The following is a 22,458-nucleotide window of genomic DNA, read 5'->3' as shown; positions in this document are numbered from 1 at the left end:
TTTTTCTTCGCATCCTTACCAGCATTCAGTCTTTATCTTTTTGATGATAGTCATTTTACCTGAGGTCGATGATATTCCATTATGGTTTTGATTTGCATTTTTCTTATGATTAGTGATGCTGAACTTTTTTTTTTTTTTTTTTCATATACTTGTTGGTTATTTGTAAGTCTCTTTTTGAGAAATGTCTATCTGGACCATTTGCCTACTTTTTAAACTTTTTTTTTTTTTTTTTTTTTTTTTTTTTGCTAGTGAGTTGCTTGGATTTCTTATATATTCTGATTATCAATCCTTTGTTGGATAGATAGTCTGCAAATATTTTCTCCCACCATTCTATAGGTTGTCTCTTTAATCTGTGGATTGTTTCTTTTGTTACTTGGGTAAATCTATTAGCCCCTTCTGAATCCCTTGTTTCAATTACAACTCCATTCAGCTATCTTCTCCTATTCTTAATTTTGCCTGACCCTCTTAGATAGATTTTCTTATCACATGTGTGAGTTTCTTAAAAGAAAAGATTGTGTCTTGCTCATCAATTTATCATTAGATTCTAGCATAGTATCTGGCAGAGGTTGAGATGCTAGGGTAAGACAGTCCATTTGCAATGTTTTATAAACTAAAAACTAATTTACAGACTTACATCTTTTTATATTGCAATCAAATTGCAGTCAGTTAAGGGTATTTTGTTGAGAGCAGCTGGATTTTTTTTTTTTTTTTTTGGTGCAAAATCAACCGAAATGCAATGCAACTGATCAGTCAATATTACTTGTATGTGATCATAGGAATCCTGAACCGTCCCACTATCAGGTTCTTTTACATGATGGAGTGTTCAGTTAATTTTTTCCTCTACTTTCTTCCTTTCTACCAATATTTTGCAGCTTTATTTCTCTTCCCAACTTCTAGTTTTAACATTCCATAGGACATCCATAAAATGCCTCTAGTCAATAGCTTAGATACTCTTATCATTTTGGACAAAATCACCTAGGAAAACACCACCTGTCAATAAATTCAGTTTTCTGCTTTCCTACTTGCCTACACCAAAGCTGTAAACCATTACCAAAGAAAAATCACAGGGAAAAACAAGAATATCTCAACAACACATTCTTAGTTGAGCCACTGAATCTCAATATTGCTGAGCCTTAATTTGAATCTCAGTCTCCTCAAATCTGTTTTGTCTCCCTGATTCGACAATCTCATTTCTCTTCCTCTATGTCTTTACTGAACCAGACCTTATGCAAATGATCTTGTCTACTAATACCTACAGAAAATAGAACTTTTCAGGTGAAAATAACCTTAAATTGATGATATACAAGCTACCCACACATCCTCCGTTTATATGCTCCTTTAAAATGGAGTGCATGCTCCTTAATATTCTCTTGTGTCTTCCGTATCCCAATTCCTCCAGTCTTCTAAACACTTTGCTGCTCAGTCTATTTTCTGTCTTCAAATTCCCACACTTAATACATCTTTCAAAAAGGTGAAATCATATTTGTCCTCAGAAATAATTTATTTAAGCCAATGTGTCTATCTACTACTGAGCTGTTCTCCCTTTCCATCTGTAATTCCTGTAAAAGACATATTTCTCACAATTTCTATCCAGTCATTCTCACCCTTCAACAAACTGGAATGTGGTTTCTGCCCTTGACTGTTTCGTAGAAGCTGGCCTTTCTTCAGCCACAAACAATTCCACTGTGACAAAACTCAATGCAGGAAATAAATAATTGAGAGGTGGCAATGTGCTAGCAGCCCTCACTGTCGCCTCGTCGGCCCCGGCATCCACTCTGGCAGCACTTGAGCAGCCCTTCAGCCCACCACTGCACTGTGGGAGCCCCTCTATGGGCTGGCTGAGGCCGGAGTTGGCTCCCTCTTCTTATGGGTAGGTGTGGAAGGATAACCACTGGTGGGAACCAGGGCTGGGCGCGGTGCTCACAGTCCAGAGCGGGCACGGGGATGGGCTCAGCAAGCCCCACACTCAGAGCCGCCAGCCTGCGCCCTGGCCCAGGGCAGTGAGGGGCTCAGCACCCGGGCCAGCAGCTGCAGAGGTTGCACCGGGTCCCCCAGCACTGCCGGCCCACATGCACTGCGCTCCAATTCTCACCCGGACTCAGCTGCCTCTCCTCAGGGTAGGGCTCGGGAACTGCAGCCCACCATGTCCCAGCCCCCTACTCTGCGGTGGGCTCCTGCTAGGCCCAAGCCTCCCCGACAGGCACCGCCCCCTGCTTCATGGTGCCCGGTCCCATCCACCGCCCAAAGGCTGAGGAGTACAGGCTCGGCTGGGGACTGGCGGGCAGCTCTGCTTGCAGCCCCAGTGCGGGATCCACTAGGTGAACCCAGCTGGGCCTAGTGGGACTTGGAGAACTTTTATGTCTAACACTCTGTATCTAGCTAAAGGATTGTAAATGCACCAATCAGCACTCTGTCAAAACGGACCAACCAGCTCTCTGTAAAATGGACCAATCAGCTCTCTGTAAATTAGACCAATCAACTCTCTGTAAAATGGACCAATCAGCAGGATGTGGGTGGAGTCAGATAAAGGAATAAAAGCAGGCTGCCTGCGCGAGCAGCAGCAACCTGCAAGGGTTGACGACCACTTGGGGAAGGTGTGTTTTTTTGCTCTTCATAATAAATCTTGCTGCTGGTCGCTGTTTGGTTCGTGCCACTTTTATGAGCTGTAGTACTCACCGCTAAGGTCTGTAGCTTCACTTCTGAAGCCAGAGAGACCACAAACCCACTGGGAAGAATGAACAACTTCAGATGCTGATACACTCATCTCCAGGGTCTGCAGCTTCACTCCTGAAGTCAGCCAGACCACAAACCCGCCCGAAGGACACATCTGAACATCTGAAGGAACAAACTCTGGACACACCATCTTTAAGAACTATTTAACACTCAGCGCCAGGGTGTGCGGCTTCATTATTCTCAAAGGCAGGGAGACCAAGAACCCACCAATTCCACAGAATGACCTAGTAATAATAAAAATTTTTCTGGGCCAGGTGCAGTGGCTCATGCCTGTAACCCTGGCACTGTGAGAGGCTGAGATGGGAGATCACTTAAGGTCAGAAGTTCGAGACCAGCCTGGCCAACATGGTGAAACCCCTACTCTACTAAAAATGCAAAAATTACCTGGGCATGGTGGCACATGCGTGTAATTCCAGCTACTCGGGAGGCAGAGGCAGGAGAATTGTTTGACCCTGGGAAGCAGAGGTTGCGGTGAGCTGAGATCTCACCGTTGCACTCCAGCCAGGGTGCCAAGAATGGAACTCCATCTCAAAAAATACGTAGATAGTTGTTAGGAAAATACTATATTTACATTTTCAGTCCTAGCTTGCTTCTGGTTTCTGACACAGACATACCTGTTAGTATTTCTCACAAGTGTCTATCATACCTCTATGAGTTCCTACTTCAGTAAATAGCACCGTAATCCGCCCAGTTGTTTAAGTCAGAAATCTGGGTGTCTTTATTGGTATGTTCCCTGAATTCTCCTCACATCCAGTCCCATCAGGATTTACTCAAAAATCTGGGAATGGTTCTTAACTGGCTTTGGAATAATGCTGAAAAGCCTTAGAAAGACCACATGACCCTGTAAGATCACACCATACCTACCACTTTCCTCTTCAATGAGTATGCTCCAAACATATTGCCTTCGTTTAGTTTTTAAAATATGTCTTGCTTTTACATCCCTCTAGGCCTCAGAATTCCCTCTTCTCACTGTGTGGTATCCTCTTCATCCATCAATACCTTTTCATCCTTTAGGTTTTAGCTAAGATATTCCCTCAAAGACATTTTTGAAACCATCTCCCTCTAACTATATCAAGTTATATCAAGTTTCTCTTTTATTCACTCTCAAAACACACTGTAATTTTTTCTGATTGAATTTAATGAGATTTTTATAAATTAATGCTATGTGATTTCCTTATCAGGCAAGCCTTATGAGATAAGAAACTATGTCTCTCCGATACTCAGCACAATCTTATAGATAGTAACTGCTTACTAAATATGTTGATTTTATGTTTTTCTACTATAATTAGCACAGAATCATAGTACAAAAAAAGTCACCAGAATAAAATATGTAAGCTAGACACTTTGGATTACTGTTAACCTAAATAAAAAAGATCAATTATCATAAAACATCACAGATTTAAGAAAAAAAAAAAAGTAAAGGCAAAATTCAACTGTACAAAGCAGGTAGCCTTTACTTTCATAATCAACATGAGGTTAGAAACTATTTTGTAAATTCAAATCAAGTCTTCATTTATAAACACTTTATTTCTTTGATAGTTTTATTATTTTAAAACTTCAAAATTAATATATATTCCAAAAATGTTAATTATAAATGAGAATTGTAGCTCTGTGATTAGGTCTTCCAATTTCTTTATACATACACACACAGACACACACAGAGCTATGTGTACATATATATATATTTATAATGTCCATAATAGTAGCAGTGAAATTTCAGGTCACAGATTTAAATATTTGTGGCTATTACAGGGCCTCTGGCCTCTGGAGGGATCTTGTTTAAGATTGTTAAAGATACCATTCACAGTTAGAGTCCTAACCTTGGTAGATCATTAAATAAGAAACTACTAAGGAGACATTCACTTCCTCTAGCCAATGCTTCTTTTTTTATTCAGCATGACAGAATCCACACCATAACTGCAAAGTAATCTGTTTTGTTTTGGAATCATAATTACATATTGACAAGTTAAACTGTGAGACCTAAATAGGGGAATTTAAGCCATTATGGGAGCATTCTCATGGGGAAAACCTAAAGGGACATCAATTATTTTGCCACAATCTCACTCCTTTTCAATTTTCCATTCTTGTGTGCAATGCAATCCTGGGAGAAAAGAAGCTATAAAAATACTGGATGCAATACATTGCCAGGAGATTGAGAAATAGCTTCTATGGGTAATTAAAATGAAAACAGGTACAACTCATCAGTGAACGTATTCAAAGGAAAACATTTCTATCAGTGCAATATATTTATTTTTATTTTTCATATAAATTTACACTAAAAAACTATAATATCAAACTATATATTAAATACATATAATTATGAAGATATTATAACTGCTTGAATAAAAACAACACATAACCTGATGGAAAAAGTAATTGACACAATTATCTCACTGAAAAATAACCTGGTATTATATAATTTAAATTAATTTAAAAAATCTTTGCTACTGTTACATGAGATCAGAATTATTGTTATTGATTTTTTCAGTGAACCAGTCTACTAACAAATAAATATATAGGAAATTAAAATTAGTAATATTACCATATATACTATTTGCCAATAATATATAAGTTAAGATGGATTTTAACATAAAAAATATTATTTCCAGAATTGATTCATCTTAAGCATAGAATTATTACTTGCAGGAACAAAACTCTATCCTGGACTTCAGAAACAGGAATTATAAAGTAAATAATAGAATCCAAAATGAATAATGAAAGCATTTTTAAAATTTAAATTTTGTTTCATTAATGACATTAAAAAATAATATCTGTATTATCAATATTATATGAATTCTATATTTGAAGCACAAAATACTTACATTGAAAGAAAGCTTGGTATGCTCTGACACCTATTTTGGAGATTTGTCATTGTCCCTCGTCACTCAGTAGCCCAGAAATACACTGCATAGGATAGATAGTTCATATCTGTATTTCTATTACTTTTGTACTCCACTCCCGCCCTGCTAACACACACAAATTGAAATAGAAACAGCCTGGCTTACTGATAGGAGATTGCTTTCACATTTTCCTAAGTTTTTCAGTTCCACTTGAGTTGAAGAGCATTAGTTATTGGTTAAAAGAGGGTTTTCAGAGTTATGGATTTTAGCACTTTGTTGACAGGATTCAGATGCTCGGCAAACTTGGCTAAAACCTAGAAAGTGACAGATGCGTGAAAAGTTGAAAAAATAGGACACATAACTGTAAGCTCAGCTGATAAACTTCTGCCAGAGATTTAATATTTCTTAAAGTGCGGACTCTGAGAGAAAGGTAGAAAAATTATAATCACAAACTAATTTCTGGTCCCTTAATCACAACTAGTGATTAGCCTGAAATCAAAATTAATATTTGTCTCTATGTAAAAGGTATACTGTATATTTATCAAGAGAGGTATAGATTATCTAAAAGTTTATTTTATGTATTTTCCCTAACGTATTCAATATGCTCCATAAAGACACTTGAAGCAAGTAAAAAATGTAATATTACAAAGATACTTGTAAAGTAGAAAAATTTACTTTTTCAGATAATTTGTTAAAACATTCTTCAGCATCAAGGAAAACGTCATACCTTCTAGCCTCATATGATCTTCCTATTTGAATGTGGTATTTACCTACTCAGGGGAGGCTGAAGCTGTAGTGAGAGTTTTCAACAGTGAGAACTGACTTTTGAGTTGAATATTATTCGTTGTCTGACCTCAAACAAATTATTTAGGTTTCATGAGCTACAATTGTTTTTCATCTTTAGAGTGAGGATAATAGCTACCCACCCTGCAGGATGGATGGCCGAGAGGATGAAATACTTGTAGTCAGCCTGCTGTAGGGCCTGGATAAGCACTCTATGTGTTTGTTGAGTGGTTGTAGTTTGACTCATGGGAATGAAACAACTAGAAATTTTGCTTTTGATAGCACCTCTAAAACAGTGATCTCAAATGCTTCCATTTCAGACTAGCATATTTTACAAGAAAAGAACAAATGTACAGAACTAGAAGCTATATTGAAGTCTCCAATGGTTCATGCGTTAAGTAGAAAAAAGAGAAAGTCAGGCTTTGAATGGTCCATTGAACATCTAATTTCTTGTATTTATTCTTCTGTGTAAACAATGCTAAAAACAATGATTGTCACATAATGACACATAATATGAGCTTAGAAAGTCAATTCAGTAGCCATTTTGGGAGCCAATTGAGTTCACCCTGCTCTCTGCCAACTAGCCACACTTTCCTCTTCCTGTGAATTTCCAGTCAGTCTCTATGCTTCTTAAATCTTTGCACATCTGAGTGATGCTTTAATGTCTCTGCAAGGCAAGGTAACTTACAATTCCATCATTGACCCTATTGGAGACACGCAATGTGGGCCTTTGTTTTGTTGCCGTAGGAGATAAAGAAGACCTATAAATCAACCAGTAAGGACTGGGACCTGTAGAATAAACTTTCTCTCCATTGTTTAATGGCCACAAAAATTGCATATGTAATAGAAGCCCCTCTATTCCACAGGTACATGGTTCCTTAATTGCCTTGTCTATAGTTTTGGCATGTATAATAAATAAGAAACTCTTTCTCCTAAAATTGATGTTCCCATTAGTTTTATTTTGCAGTAGTCATTAGCCACAACTAAAATATAAATATATAAATCAAAATAAGTGTTCCATAATGGAGATAATAAAATCTACTACATAAAACGACTTCATTTAAATATACTGAAGTATATCAGCAGCCCAAAATGCTAAACTTCAAACTGGAAAAATATTGCTTCAGGGACAAGCAATGTTAAATTATTATCAAACAAAATAGTGCCATATTAATTTGTTGAAGGTCAAAAATGACTGCTATGAGAAATACATTGCAATGGTAGAAAAATAGATTTTCTATGCTGACAATTTTGCTGTGAGCCTGGACATCTGATACCATGGTGTGATGGGGAAAAGAAGAGGTAAAAGGAAACTATCAATTGTAATAATTGTGGCAATAAAATTATAGCAAAAAATGGGCATGTAAAGTCAGTTAGATTGGACATATTTATGTATACTCATCCAATAAAAAGATTTGAAGTGGCTTGATTGTCTAAATGAGTACACTAAAATATTGTCTGGCACACAGTAGGCTCTTAGATATTTGAGGAGAAAAAGAAGGATAAAAGGTAGCAAGGAAGGAAACATGATAAAGGTAGGATTCATCTTAGATCTATTTGACAAAACTAGTGTTCTTAGCTATTAAGTTAGAAAGAAGTAATCTTCAAAGACCCCTCACTGGAGCACATTAAGTGAGCTGATACTGGAGATAATTTCAAAAGTCCAGGTAACATTTTCAGAGTCAAAATTAGATCTACACCATAAAAAGATTTTTGAAGATGTTCAAATACCTTTCTTTTATATATCTTTTATCTCTTAAGTTTCCAGGAGCAATAGGATCTATACATCTCTAAAGATTATAGATTCAAGTCTAACAGAAATATGTTATTGTTAGAGTAAATGAATATTTTAATTAAAAGTTAATAATTTCCTATAGTATCTGTATATAAACTTTGTATTTTCTTTACCTCATGTAAATCTAATGAAATATTCTCTTATAATTATGTATCAACTTAAAACATCTTTGTTAAATTATTTGTCTTTTTTTCTAAGAAGTATTGGCATATACAACTATTAATTTTGAGATTATTTTCTTACTAGGTTGTTGGAGGCCTAGGATCTAGTGTTATATTCAGTTTTCTATCCTCAATACCTATCATTCTGTCTGGCACCTGGGAAATTGCCAATAAATGCTTGTTAAATAAGTATATGTCTGTTATTAGCATAAATGCATGTATAGAAAAAGTCATTAAACCTTGATTGAAGTGCCAAATATTGTCAAATGCTCAGAAATACAGAGTGGGTGGTGGTGGGAAGTATTTGTCAATGGTATGGACATCTTTCTGGGGTGATAAAAATGTTGTACAGTCATTAACACTATCAACTTTAGAACATTTTTATCACCCCAAAAAGATGTCCTTACCATTGACAAATACTTCCCACCACCACCCCACACTGTACAGCTTAGCATTTAACAATGAGGCACTTCATTCATAAAGCCATAGAAATGTACACTTTAAATGAGTGTATCCTATAAGCAAATATGTCTCAAAATTGTTAAAAAGACAATAAGCTCAATAATTGCCACATTAATTTTGACGATTTTTCCCCTATCCATGCAAGCTGATGTCAAAAATAACTGAGAACAATCTGAACAGGAGAAGATAGAAGTGACTATGAAAGATTACAGAGGTGGGTATCTTCTTAATGCTGAACATGGTGTTATTTCTATCCACAGTGGTGGTCAGCAACTCTGATCTATAGGCTACAGCCTCTTCAAATTTTATTTCCACTGATATCTTTTCATTTATGAAGCTGTAATTCTTACATTAAAATCTTTATACCCATTTTTGAAAATGCTATGAGAGCTACTAAACTTTACCAGAAAATAAGCAATGCCTCACATTCATCACAAATAGAAACCATGAAATGGTAATTTTTGAATTCTAGACAGCAAAACATTGTAAATAGATTATGTCTGGAAAATGGTTTAGCTGACTACAACAAAATTTAAAAAGCAAATGAAAGTTTTAAAACCTTAAAACTTCATTGTCACTGGCAACTCAGTATCATTCTATGGATGAGCTAAAATAAGCATTAAGATAGCATAATTGTTAAACCAGATCATATTTTGCTATGTGAAGGTTTCTTGCAATACTGGGTAGTGAATAATAAGGAGATTAACATTAAACACACCATCTGTTGTGCGTTTTTTGTCTCAGAGAAGATGCACAGCAAAAGTGAATTCCCTGAAGTACAATGTTATCAGAGATGCTTTTAATTATAGTATTTATTCCTTCTCCTCACAAGAACAAACTTACATTGGAAGGGAGAATGCAGATAAAAGATGGGTAAAAGGAAGTATGTTACTTCAAACTTAAAAACAAAAAGTTTTCATCATGAAGCGGAATCATTTAATTACTCTAAGATTTCCTGAAAGGATTTCAATTTCATCCCCCAAAATTGAATTATATCCATGTGTGCCCAAGAAATGAAGTGTGCCAGGTGCTGCTGTAAAAATGAGCAACTTAATGGCAGTCCCCATTTCTTTCTTCAGTCTCTTTGTGGTTTAATTGCTTACCACTTGAAGTTGTGCCTCAGAGATCTACATAATAATACAAAACTTACACCGTCCACCAGTCATCCTATTTAGATCTTGAAAAATGTACCTCATCTAGTCTGCATAATGACTATTCATATGGATATGGAACAGAGGATCAGCTAATCTATTTCTCTTCATGTCGTTGTCCCTTTTCAGTGTAGAACTTAAATCTTCCTCTGGAAAGCCAATGAGAATCCCATGCTTCAGGAAATCACTCTGGGTAATGTCTTGAGACCAAAGCATATATCATTACACACCTAACCTACCATAATGAGATAGAAAAGTACTCTTATTTTTATTAAAAAGGACAGAAATTGCATTCTGTTCTCTTAAAAAATAATAATTTTGGCTTACCTTTGGAATTTCACACTGTTACATTCCATATTAGAAGAATAGGTTATATCTTTACTAGATGGCATCATGCTAATAATAATCTGGATAAGGTAAAATGTTGTGAAGTCATTTAAGTAATTATCCTGATATTTCACTCATCTCAAAAAGCTAATCATTTCACATTAAAGACAAAATAATGCCGGGCGTGGTGGCGTGTATTTTGTAAAAATACAACAATTAGCCTCATGTGGTGGTGTGCACCTGTAGACCCAGCTACTTGGGATGCTGAGGCAGGAGGATCTCCTGAGCCTGGGGGGTGGAGGTTGCAGTGAGCCAAGATCATGCCACTGCACTCCAGCTGGGTGACAGAGTGAGACTCTGTCTCAAACAAATGAATAAAATAAATAAATAAATTAAATAAATAGATAAAATATTAACAAGTTGACTGATATTTGCTACTTCAAGAGAGCCTTGTTCTTTTACCATTTCTTTATATGAAAGATATCTTTGTGTGAACTCCCACATTCAGTGTAATTACCTTAGGTTATATTTCATAAACATTTCCAATGCTGAAGGTACTATGAAGTCCAGTGTCTTGTCAAACTATGACTTTGGTCACCACTACCTAAACAGTATGGAGGGATAAACAATAGACAACTAGATTTCAAATAGTAAATACAAATCCTCTATTTACTCTCCACCCAAACACGTGATTACCTCTCATCTGGTTTAGATTCCTCCTTTTACTTGAACCCCTCTACCATTTTTATTAGTCTTTTAGACTTCATTTACATTTTGTCCTCTGCTAAATAAGGTCCATACGTGGGCATAAGAATGCTCTTGAAATTGTGTGTGCATGTAGTTTATTTATTTTTTAAATTATTATTATTTATTTTTTGCATTGGTTCATTTTGGTGTCATGAACTATTTGCATAATGAGATTAAAGAAATGAATATCCTCTTCAGAAAAAAATGCATATATACATTTAATAAAATAAATAAATGCATAAACCCACCTACAACATCATGTTCATTTTAACTTACTTGATTATAATTTCTTACCACTTGATTGTCTACTCAATGTTTAAGAATAAAACTCTTAGGCTGGGTGCTGTGACTCACGCCTGTAATCCCAGCGCTTTGGGAGGCCGAGGCAGGTGGATCACGAGGTCAGGAGATTGAGACCATCCTGCCTAACACAGTGAAACCCCGTCTCTACTGAAAATACAAAAAATTGGCCGGGCGTCGGGGGACGCGCCGATAGTGACAGCTACTCGGGAGGCTGAGGCAGGAGAGTCACTTGAACCCAGGGGGGAGGAAGTTACAATGAGCCAAGATTGCAACACTGCACTCCAGCCTGGGAGACAGAGAGAGACTCCCTCTCAAAAAAAAAAAAAAATAGAATAAAACTCTTTGAAATAGTTCGTCATTTCTTGCTCTATTTAATCATATTCTCTGTTTAGCAAGAAATTAGCTGTTTCGATAGGAAAAGCCTAAGAATGCTACTTCCACTGTGAAACAAACATAATTTTTGTAAGAAGGTTTTTTGTTTCTTCATTTTATGGAACAGAGAAATATAACTTCTTGCTAACTGTTCCAAGACTTTAAAATGATGGCCAATAGAAATACTATCATCATTTTTTAAATCTACAGCTCACTACATGTAGGTTATACAGATGGTGTGAGCTGATGTTACCATTTACATAGTCAAACTATAATTTGGCCTTTCCTCCTTTGTGTATATTTTCTTTCATGTAAGAAGCCCAAAACCTACACCTCACAAGTAAGATTACTTCCAAACCCATTGCAGACACTTTGATTGTCTGGGAGAACCCAGTCAAGTAGTATGTTGTGTTTGATTTGAGTCAGTGGCTTTGCGAGGAACTAAAAGCATCTGGCTAACTTTTTAATTTATCGAAGGATTGTGATTTGGTTATTAGATAGAGTAGAAACTTGTGGTTAAGGAAAAGGGATACCTTCACCTTATGAACTATATCTTACAAGTTTTATATGATATTAATAGAACACTGAATCACAGTGCAATATCTCAAAGCAATCCAAATAAAATATGTACTCAACAGAATCATTTTGGAGTACAGAATTAATCATTCAGTACAGAATTTCTCCCAAAAGCAACAATTCCAAGATTGATACTAAATATTACTGCTAAAAACAACCTAGGCATTTTATTTTGCTTACAAGTTTCCTAAAGTTGCTAAAATATTGAACAAAGTTGATAAATATTAGATACTGTCACCACACAATCCTTAAATAAGTGATTCATTTAAGTTTCAGTTATCATTCAGGATCAATGGATTCATTATGCTGCTATAACATTTATTTAAACTCAAATTCATATTTTTCTAGATCATTTCTAACTCTAGAAAAATATGATTTAAATTTTTTATAATAGTCTTCATCATATTAAAGACTATCAAAATATATCACTCCTAATTCAAACAGCATTTATTTAACTCCAAATATACACAAGGAATGGTAGTTGATAGAGGAAGGAATAAAATACAGTTATTGGCCTGCAGAGGCTCACGATGGAAATGGGAGGCAGTTTTTTAAGTGCTAAGAAGCACCTATCTTAAGAATATGAGGTGAAGAGTTTAATTGCAACTAGCAATAAGCTAAGAACACTGCAAAAACAAGGTGGTATTTAAAATGTAGATAAATAAAATTCTGTTATGTAACGAAAGTGATATAGTCATCCCAGTTGGAGAAAATTGTTTATAGAAAGGCATATCATTAGAAAACAAAGGCATATGATTGGGGGTGGGGGGATTGGGTAGAATTAGAAATTTGAGTGACCGAGGTATGGGGGTTCATATTCAGAGAGTGCCCCAACAACTCCAAAATATCGAGGAGGTGGTGTATGAATTTATTTATTTTATTAAATGCATATATGCATTATTTTTCTGAAGAGAATTTTTATTTCCTGTATGAGACACATAAAAATAGAAAATTCTCTTTGTACTATATAATGTTTTGATTATCTGTGAGAAATTGAAACTAGTTAGGTAGTTTTTCAATATAGCTGGGACCTTTACCATCCCTCAAAAAAAATCTGATGCAACTAAAATTAATGTACATGTATATCTCCCCTTATTTTTTAACAGATTCTTATCGCTGCATTCCTGAGCAAACTTCCTGAATAAATAAGAATAATCAAATTTCCTTCCTGCCTTATCAATCTATTTTTCAAAATAAAATATGTTGCTTTAAAAATATTTTATCTCTTCATTTAAGAACTTAAAAAAATATTTCAGAAATCAGATCCCTTAACACATTCCTCACTATTCATTATTTTATCTTAAAAATAGTTGCATTGTCATAAAATGAAAAGCTAATGATACTAACACTAGGCAGAAGACTTGATGATAACCTCACTTATTCTGCCAGAGAACCTCAGGAGTGGCCTGTGATGCCACTGGTCTTTTTTTCTTTTCTTTTCTTTTCTTTTCTTTTTTCTTTTTTCTTTTCTTTTCTTTTCTTTTCTTTTCTTTTCTTTTCTTTTCTTGGACTAGCAATTACATTAGACTGTATTGCAGTGTGCAGAGGTGAACAAATGATCTTAGAATAAGAATATATGACCAACAAATTCAGTTTCGGTTTGGACCTAAGACAAAAAGACAAAAAGTGGTCTTTTGTGGTCAACCCTCTGCATTTCAAGCAGAGCCCATTAAATGAGTGATTTATCTACGGTCAAGACTATTGGGTTAGCACATTATATCTCTGTGAGATAAGCTTGCTCCATTTCAACCCACATCAAACAAAGACCTTATTGAAAAGTTCTAGCTATGAGACAGGAGCAAGGGAATGCATTCACAAATAAGAGTCAGAGGATACCCTTGTTAACTAAATGATGGCTAATAGCTTTATTTAGATTATTCAATAGATACAGGGAGAAATGAGTATAAATAAACTTAAAGTAGGGAAAGTATCAGCATAATGACAGATTAATGATACAATATTTGCAAAATGAAAAAATATCAGTGATCCGAAGTAATGCTATGTAATGGACACACACACACACACACACACACACATACACACACACACACACACACAGAGAGAGAGAGAGAGAGAGAGAGAGAGATACATTAACTAAAATTTAAAATTTAGAAATTAAATTATAGATTGTTCATTTTCATTGAGTCTGGTTTTCAACCCAAGCAATGCTTTTTGGAACAAAGTAATCACTGTGACATCATATGCATTCCTGAGAGAAGATCTAAGTGTGCACCTGTTTGCCTTTGCAGCAACATCAAATGGTTGGGGCTCTCTTCCTCCAGGAGGCTAGCCCAGGCTACTTGGTACAGACGTATCAAGGTTCACAGCAATAAACAGAGCAAAATCCAATGTGAAAACACTTTTCAAGTCTCTGCTGGCACCACATTTGTTAACACATAATTGGCCCAAGGAAGGGAAATTACACTCCTAGATGGATTGTGTGGCGAAATATATTTCACCACTAGACAAGAGGAGTTGCAAAATATTGACACATCAAAAAACCCTACTGTAATACTATTATTATACAATATACTCATGACTTAAAATTTTAGGTGGCAAATGTGGAAATAAATTCAAAGTTCCTGGTAGTAACATAATCTGTTATTTCTAAAAATAGATTTTAAACAACCTCTCATATCATCATGGAATCAACACTTTTGTTGTTGCAAAAGTAAGTAGATTTTATTGACTGAAACACTACTAATTCCTTGACCATATGAATGTAACTTATTAGCAGGAAAAATGAAAATAAAATTAATTTTCCTGCAAGTATGGCATCCATCAGCTGGGCACAGTAATCCCAGCACGGGAGGCCAAGGCAAGAAGATCACTCGAGGCCAGGAGTTCCAGACTAGCCTGGGAAACATCGTGAGACTTTGTCTCTGCAAAAAATATTTGAAAATTAGCTGGGCACGGTGGCACAAAACTCTAGTTTCAGCTACTCAGGAGCTTGAAGTAAGAGGATCCCTTGAGCCCAAAGGGTTGAGGCTACAGTGAGACATGATTGAACCACTGTAGTCCAGACTGGGGAACAGAGTGAGACCCTGTCTCAAACAAAACAAAACAAAACAAAAAGACTACGGTATAAATCAAGGAGTTAGAACACAATAAAAAACACAAACATACAAACAAAAAGAACATCATATTAAATAGAAAAAAAAGATCTCAGATCTCAGATCTCATCTTCATTAGCTACCATCTTCTGAGCAATTATATAAAGAAAATCTGAAGGCAATGTTGTTTTAGCACTCTAAAGGTAAACCACCCTCAGTAACCATGAAGTCTACTTAGCTGCTGTCATCACTACATGCTTCCAGCTGGGAGAACATCAATGTCTGTTTTCTGAGCTGTGAACCTCAGGTTATTTATCAGAATTGGCAGATGGATGGCCTAATGCTATGTGAAAATAATACAGTACTCTATGTGTATATGGGGTTCAGGTTTCTAAGATGGTCAGAGGTAGACTTCCTGAATCACTTCCTAAATCATCTTTTTTTCATGGGAATGAATGATTCAGCAATACAGCAGAAGTGAACTTGCAGCATAATTAAAAAAATAAGAAGAAGAAAGTTTTGGAGGTTATAAAATCATTCATGAAACTAACTTTGAAATCAAATAAAATATTGCCCAAAGAATCAAGAATGCTAAACAGGTAGAGGATAATAATTCATGAACTTTCACATCTTTAGTGGACCTCATGCTTTTGGATGAATGTCGCTCACCTCTAAGATACCTCTGTTCCTCCCTCCCTCTTGCAGCTATCTTGTTCTTTGATATTCTGGGAGACTGGGCAAAGGAAGAGAAAAACTGACCACAACCTCTTCACTTTTTCTTTACAATAACTTTGGAAAAAATCATTTCTTGCTTGACAGAGCTTCCCTATGGCATTGGGCCACCTTCACATAGACATCTGTAATTCTTCTCCTGCTTGAAACAATCTCCCACATGCCACTCTTGTTAATGACGGAGATACCCCTTGATGGTGCTTAACATTTAATAGTGCTAGAGCTCCAGATTTGCCCAAACAACCTTTTCCATTTACCTTACCTCAAAGGCCTTCTAATTTTTCTTCAGAGACAGAAATCCTTTAAGCCCATTGTATCCTTAGGCTACAAATTTACTGAGATTTAGGTTTCCAATAAGAACGTTGAGATGAATGCCACCATCTCATTTATGAATCAATTTTTGCCCATCGGCTTTTTACTGTTATTACTTTTTATTTTATTTTGCACTCAGAGGAGAGAATCTCATATATATATATATGTGTGTGTGTATATACATATATATACACACACACATATATATGCACACATCATATGTTTATTTAAACTGTTGAAAAATTAAATAAAATTAAAATCAGTGCACAGGGAAATTTCTAAATAATTTTGTTGCCCTACAATCTATTATACCTTGTCATTCATTTCTATGTTCACTGGAGAAAGATTCAGGATAAAATTCCTGAGGATTATGTTTAAAGCTGATTAAACAAGTTATTTTCTTGAAGATAATTCATGAAATGCAATATAGCTGACAGTATGATATATGCCATGTAATTGCATGGCTTGGGGTTCTAATGCAGACAGAGTGTTGAAGCAAAAAAACAAAAAACCTACAGAGAAAAATTCTATTTTTTCAGGGGAATTACAACTCCATTATTATGAGAATTTAAAAAAAATTTCATAGTTTTATTAAAAAAGAACAGAAAAAAGTAGACTTTTGAGTTCCTTAGTAATCAGTATTTCTGAAGGATTTCCCATTTTCCATTTGACTTTTGCTCTTTTCAGATGTACATGTTATATAAAATGTTCACTTTTACCTAAGCCAAAATGTTGCTTTAGTTGTTGGTTATCTCTCACCTAGTTTCAAAAGAAAATTAAATGTGTCCTATTCTTTAAACCCAACTAACTGAAGAGTTACTGTATGTTTGCCTTATAAATAAAATATTCCTCTACCTACATAACTTTTCATCATACTTATACTTACAGATTAGAAAGAGCCAGTGTACTTGAAAGAAAGCAATCAACTCTGAGAGCTCTTCAATTACAACAAAATTGTCAGCTAGATAGGAGGAATTAGTACTAGCGTTTGATACCACTGTAGGATGACCATAGGTAACAAAAATACATCATTTAGTTTAATATAGCTTGAAGGAGGATATTGAATGTTTCCAGCATTCAATAAATATTTATGATGATGAATATGCTAATTACCATGATCTGATCACTATATTTCATATGCAGCAAAACATTGCTCTGTACCCCATAAATATACACAATTATTGTGGATCAGTAAAGAAAATAAAATGTAATTAAAAAGTATAGAGTGGAATCTCATGAATATTAAAATATTAATTACAAAATAGCTATATAGGATAGTCATATATGATGCCATAACTTGAAAACCAGAGTTCCATTGATCCCTAGAGGCTCCTAAGTGCCTGGGGGTTATTTGGAGAGGTAGGGATGCTGGTGATGTGGGCGCTGGGATGAATCCTGCTGGGGTGGGCAACAGGCTGAACTCTGGGTCTCTTATCCTATATTCAACTACAACAGCTGTTTTATATTCCAAATAATACTGCACTTGATTGAAAAGTTCTCTAATTTAAGAAATTAAAAACTTTGAGTATACATATTATAGTTAAATGAAATAATTTTACATCTGGTAAGATTGTGTGACTGCAGAAATTTCACACAGATATTTATTAGGAAGAAGAATATTTTTCCTTTAAATATTAATATTCAAATTATTCCATGTGGTTCTATAAAAGTATAATTTTTAAAAAGTATGATTTAATAAGAAGGCACAATCCAATATATTATGTCATGTCATGAACCAATGGCATGCCTTATTGGACAAATTAAAAGCAGAGTGTTATGGTTTTTGTGCACACAAAGCTTCATCATCTAATGGGAAAAATAAGGAGAACCCTAACAAAATTAATTCTCTGTCCGTTTCCATAGATGTCATGTAAATTTGTTTCATGTTGTTTTAAGGTTTCCTATTTTTATACATTTATATAGGTTACTATGATTTAAACTAACCAATCAACCAAATAAAATTGATGGCAATTGTATTCCAGAGTGATAATTTAAGTACCATGAGATAATGGTCATATTGAGGCTTTGATAAGAAATTCTTAAATCTATGAAAAGCTCTTAACATGATTAATAACTCCAACTAATATTCTAAAGATATTAAACATAATAAACATGAAACTAAGTCTTTTTGAAAGTTATCTAAGTTCGTGTTAAACTATGAATTGGTTGTTCCACAACCAAGTGAAACTTAGATTCTGCATATAAAATAATAACTCTCTGGGACAAAAAATCCACATGCTATTTAGCAGAGAATGAGGGTCCCTTCAAGGAAATCTAAATCTAATCTACGTTTACCAGTTTCAGAAAATGACTGGAAGTTAAACTAATTGCAACATACAACTATTTGTTGAAACTTGTTCTCAGTGTTTGCTTTTGATATTTATTGCACAGATATAGTATAGGTTGAAAACAATGTCTCTTAAAATTTACTTTTCTAGCTTACACTCAGAAATCCTAAAACTAAGTATAGAAGAGTAAGTGTACATCTTTAACTTCCTAGATTTAAAAAAAAAATGTATTTTCTTTACATCTAGCTCTATTTCTCCATTTATTTCCTCATAGGGATTTATTCTCTTCTTTCATTAAATATATAACGTAATAGAACATATAATTTAGCACAAAGTTTTCTTTCTTTTAAATATCAGTATCCAAATAAACCCAAAGCATGTGGTTCTGTAAAAGTATGATTTTAAAAGAGATACAGAATTACACCAAGACTCTAAACAATCTTTACTTGATGTTTAAAAATATGTACTTCACTTGTTCTTTATTATTTAATGTTTCAAGTTAATGTTAATCTATAATAACCAAACAGAAGTTTGTTTTCTATATTTGTTTCAGTTAAAACATTCTATGGGAATTTTGTATTAATATCCCTATGGAGGCATCAATCCATAATTCAATTTTTTGTCTCGAATAATTTTGGTATTAGACCTAATTTATTGTTTTGCACATAATAAACCAGTGATATATTGGTTTACACAGAATCTCACACACTTTATGCAGCTCTTTTCATGCCAATATTTTGTAAATACATGATCTAATAAAATATATTTCTTGTTTAAATCTAGATTTTTCTAATATTGCATTTATCTTAAGATAAATCACATTAAAGGTAATAGCAGTATGGGAAATTAAGCCAATATAAACCAAAATTTACACATAGATGGTAACTATCTTAAAAACAAACAAACAAACAAACAAACAAACAAAAACCCTAAGAGCAGAAATCTCACTTTAAGAGTCTTGTCAAGTAGTGTGATCTACTGCAATACAGAAAGCAGCCAAATTAAACAGAAATCAATTAGCATGTAACAAGTAATGATCAGCTATGATTTAAGCTTCAAGAAAATATGAGTTGACTCAGACAGAATAACAACTGGCCTAGAACATATTTTAATTTGTAATTATCTGACAACAATGAATTTTGAATAAGCCAGTAAAAAAAGATCTGCAATGGTTACAGGATGTAAAATATTGAAATAGTATAAAATTGTGATAATTTAGTTATCTTCATATAAAGCGTTGCAGGGTGGGAGGGGGTACTCATACTGCAAGGAAAACAAGATGATAAAATAATTTAGAAAATTAAATTACCTGCATAATTTAAACATTAAATTATAACGTTACAAGTAAACAAAGTGTGTTCTCATGATTAATCTTGATAGAAAATATCCACTGAAAATATGACAATAAAGAAAGAAAATTGAACACATCTGCTGCTTATGTGAGGTCAACTATTTAATGAGTTCTACATCACCCAGAGAGACTTTCAGGGAGTATAAATGTGATGTGAGCCTCTCTGTAGTAGTACTTATCAATAAATGAAGTACAAATAAATACAATAAGCTAGAGGCCTTTTTTTATAACCTGAAAGTGATTGGACTAAATTCATCATTAACAAAAGGCAAGGTTCAATCAACCAAGCAGTGCTTTATGTTTTAAAAAACAACAACAACAACAAAATAGAACACAATTTCAGTTAAACTAGAGTTCTGAGCATGAAACATGATCAATGCCCTGCCCTTGTTAACTCAGAGATCAGCATTAAGCTTCCAATGAGGGGGGGAAGAAAGGAAGAAAGGGTTTAAAATATTCTATTTAATGCTTTCCTGCGTCAACATTTAAAGTTAATGGATGGTTCAGAACTTTTCAGAGTGCAGCACTACTGAAGTTTGATATATCTTTGGTTGAAGACATTAAAAGCAAAAGAAATTAACTTAATCTACATTGACAGCAGGAACTTATAGTGCTTCTCAAAAACAATCCAGTTTATCTTTATTTTCTGTGATTTTTCTCTTCTAAATATCAAGTGTAGAAGAGAAATTCCATGAATTGAGAATTTTATAGTGTTTTATTCCAGATACATGTGTTTTTTACTAAAACTGGTTTGTCTGAACCTTTTCTCATTTTATCTATGCTGTCTATTGTAAGGTAAATGCAGATTAACTTTCTGTAATATTAGTGTAGAAAAGTAACAAACAAAAAGTTCAAAAGAATAGAACAAGGAGAAAATGACCAGAATAAAAGAAGTTATAACAATAGTTGTTTCTTCAGGGGTTAAGACTACTTTACATGAAAATGTTTAGGAAGTGAAATGTATAGAATAGATATGATAATTTAATGTCAGAGGAAAAATTTAAAACTAAAGATAGAAAAAAAAATTTCATGTAGTTGATTTTCTATTATCTTAAATACAAAATAAGCATTATTTGGACATTTACTTTCCACTCCACCTGAAGGTTAAGGATGACAGCAACAACAAAGGCACAACGAAAGATACAATCTCAAGAATATGGTGGACAATGAATCCTCAAATCTCTATCAATGGTTCTGTAATCTTATGTAAATTTGGAAATATTTGTTAAGAGCTGATAAAATTTCATGGTACATTTTTGGTATATGATTAAATGTATTGCTTTTACGCACCCAGTGTTTACATATAGATGCTTAATTGAAGAGAATCTTCCGAGGACTATTTCTTCTTATCATTTTGTAAGGCAATTTTAATGATGTTGAATTAATCAGAGCTAGATTTTCACTGTTGTATCAGAAACGAATTATCACGATATGACTGGAAGACATGGAATGCAATGAATTGATATATGAATTTTAAAAAATAAATTCAGGAAAAGCAGATATGGAATAGATTTTCTATGATTATATATTCTTCCCCTAGAAAGTGGTTTCCATGTGGATACAGTAGTCTAAAGCTAAATAAAGATGCCACCATATTGGTAAGTGATGTTGCTTTATGACTGAGTATATATTATTCTGTACATAAAAATCATTTATAACAATGAGAAAACATTAAAATACAAGGTGATTTTTCTTATAGGAGAAACATTTTTGACCCTGGTCATGGAGCCAGAGAATCTATTTTCCCAATACCTCCAAAGCATTAGTTAGTAGTATAATTACAAGTATCCGCAGAAAACATTCATTTTGAAGTTGAAAGGGGAAAATCTTTGCTTTTGTTTTATTTTTAAATATAGATTTGTGTTTGAAAACCAAAGAGAATACATACTTTTTGCAAAGGATGAAATTTGGAATTTGTTGTACTTTGCTAATAATTTTCTTCAACATGATACCAAATTCTTCTACACATCTGTAGAATGTGTACATAGTACTCATCAGAATTTGGAGCATGAAGAGATTAATATTATTACATATAAAGTATTTTTATAGTTTTTAATCATTAGTTTTTCTCAGGAAAAATGGTGTTTTGGACAACACGTGATATGGCATAAGTGACACAGTCATTGTTTTTTAATGCAACATACTTCAGGACTACACAAAATATCAATTTGGAAATAGGGCTTTGCTAAAGTTAAGCTAATTTAGAAGTGATGCATTAGGACAGAATATTTTCTGAAGTGAGAATAATATGACTAAGAAATGTGTTATATGAGGGCACAGACAGGAAAAATATCCAAAGCATTTTCAGGAGAACAGTATTCTACTTAGCCAACCACAGCATTTGAACATCACCTTTCAAATCAAAGGCAAAAAGCAAAGAAAACCTCCAGCTACGGCCCTGTGAAAAATCATCCAGATGTAAAATTTCTGTGAAAGAAACGTGCAACTACCACTCCAACGTCTTACTTTAAG

General features: G+C 34.2%; 1 protein-coding gene and 1 long non-coding RNA gene across 9 annotated transcripts in view; one reads left to right on the top strand and one right to left on the bottom strand.

Moving 5' to 3' along the window:
- Nucleotides 1–22,458, bottom strand: part of LOC105489946 (protocadherin 9) — a 944,009-nt gene that overhangs the window by 284,072 nt on the left and 637,479 nt on the right. The gene's annotated exons all lie outside the window — the stretch shown is intronic.
- LOC139359185 (uncharacterized) lies at nt 8,916–13,465 on the top strand. The gene is made up of 3 exons (XR_011615023.1): nt 8,916–8,988; nt 10,055–10,118; nt 13,357–13,465. It is a non-coding gene; the product is annotated as an uncharacterized lncRNA (long non-coding RNA).

Source organism: Macaca nemestrina, chromosome 16 (assembly GCF_043159975.1).
Source record: "Macaca nemestrina isolate mMacNem1 chromosome 16, mMacNem.hap1, whole genome shotgun sequence".
Classification (NCBI taxonomy): Eukaryota; Metazoa; Chordata; class Mammalia; order Primates; family Cercopithecidae; genus Macaca; species Macaca nemestrina.
This window is presented reverse-complemented; position numbering and strand designations above follow the sequence as displayed.